General features: G+C 26.3%; 1 protein-coding gene across 2 annotated transcripts in view; it reads right to left on the reverse strand.

Moving 5' to 3' along the window:
- Positions 1 to 1,875, reverse strand: part of Suv3 (Suv3 helicase) — a gene marked incomplete in the record, with an annotated part of 22,231 nt that overhangs the window by 989 nt on the left and 19,367 nt on the right.

Below are 1,875 nucleotides of genomic sequence, written 5' to 3' on the forward strand. Positions count from 1 at the left end.
AAATGAATCTCATCTTAAGGTTTTATTTGGTGATTATAAAAACAATTTTAAAGATAATCACATAAAACGAGGGAAAATTTCTATTTACTTCAAGATAAACCCAGATGTTACGGCGGGTAGGGGTTTGAAAGGAACCTTTACTAGCCCAACCGTGAAAAGAAAAGAAATGGTCCAATTTTGTTATTTTTGTATTTTTAAATAAGTAAACATAATAAGCGGAACACAAAATATATAAGAATATACAAACTAGAAAAACAATAAATCTTAGAACTATTACAAAATTAAATGAATTAGACAAAAAGAGAGAAAAAAAGTCTTATTTCACAGGTGAAGTCCACCCGCCGTGACTAAGATGATTCAGCTGTCGAAGATGGCCAGAATGCTGGTAACTACGAGTGCGTAATGAGTAGATAAAGGAGACGATACGTGTGTGCGGTGAGACGTTAAGAAGTTGTCTGTCCATTTTTCAGTATAAAAACAAAAGAAAAACATATGCCTTTTTAAACAATATAAACATATGTTGTACAGTCGATTTTAATTTCGTTAAATTGATGTGTTGGCCGCAACACCCGGGCATAGAGTTTGTGATCAACTCATTTCTTTTTGACTTCACATTATTTTTGATGGGGAGTAGGATTGGATATGCTGCTCCCACTGGCTTGAAATATATTATGATTTATTTTACCTTCAGATAAGACAAATTATATCCAATGTGATGTATAATCAGCAACTCATAATTCATTCATTTTCGGCCTAAACATTTTACATAATATTTTATTTTCAAAAACCTTAAGACGCTGTTCTTCCCTTAGTGTAAGAGGCCAACATAAAATAAAACATTAGTTCTTTCTTGTTTAAATAGAAACAACTTAAAATTTAAAATATAAATATTAATTTAAAAATCAAATTACATCAATTAAATTTTTTTATAATTGCTATAAAACACTTGGTGGTTAAATCTTGATTGAAGTTCACTGCTGAATGAGATGACTTCTTTATAATAATTCCTAATAGTTATTTTTGCTTCAGAACTGTACTTAAATTAACTTCAATATTTTTCCATTCGAACATTATCATAATTATTTTGATCATGATCACATTTAATATAGTTTACTGTCTTAGTCGTAATTAATGAAATTTAATGAATTTTCTAAAAATTTGAAATAACTCGTACTAGATTTTACTGCAAATAATTTTCTCTGGTAAGAGTGTACAAATATATATAATTTCATAAGTTTCTGAAAAAGAATTGCTTGATCTCTTCTTACAGTGCCTTACTGATACTGGTAAAAAATTTAAACAAATGAATGTCTTTTTCTTTTTTAATTGCCATCAGCTATCTTTTTATGTTCAAAAATAATTAGTTGACTGTCATTATATATCATCAATTATAATTGCACGGTGATCCACATCTTTTTGATATATTGTATTGCACTGTTCTGGTCTCTTAACAAAAATTATTCTTATGCTCAAAAATTCAAAATATTTAAATTTACAAATCAAAATCTAAAGACACTTTATTTTACTTTAAAATGATTAAATAAAAGTTATTTACCAACATAATACATTAATATGCTATTTAAAACATCTGATAATCCTCTATTTCAAAAAGAATTATTTGTAAATTGTAAATAATTCTAAATATATATAGACTTATGAAATAAAATTAACTTTTAACATATTAAAGATATAAATTTTCTTTTATCATAAAAATAACCATGATTTCACCGAAGTTAATAATTTAATAATATTAATTAACTTTTTCTTATGTTATTAACAATATTCACTCATAAGAGTTCAATTCCCAATGTCTACGTTCTGTTCATGGTAACAGTTATTACTTTATGTTTTAATTTAACAAGAGGCTTAAAATAT

Source organism: Halyomorpha halys, unplaced genomic scaffold (assembly GCF_000696795.3).
Source record: "Halyomorpha halys isolate HHAL.00 unplaced genomic scaffold, Hhal_1.1 Scaffold615.1, whole genome shotgun sequence".
NCBI lineage: Eukaryota > Metazoa > Arthropoda > Insecta > Hemiptera > Pentatomidae > Halyomorpha > Halyomorpha halys.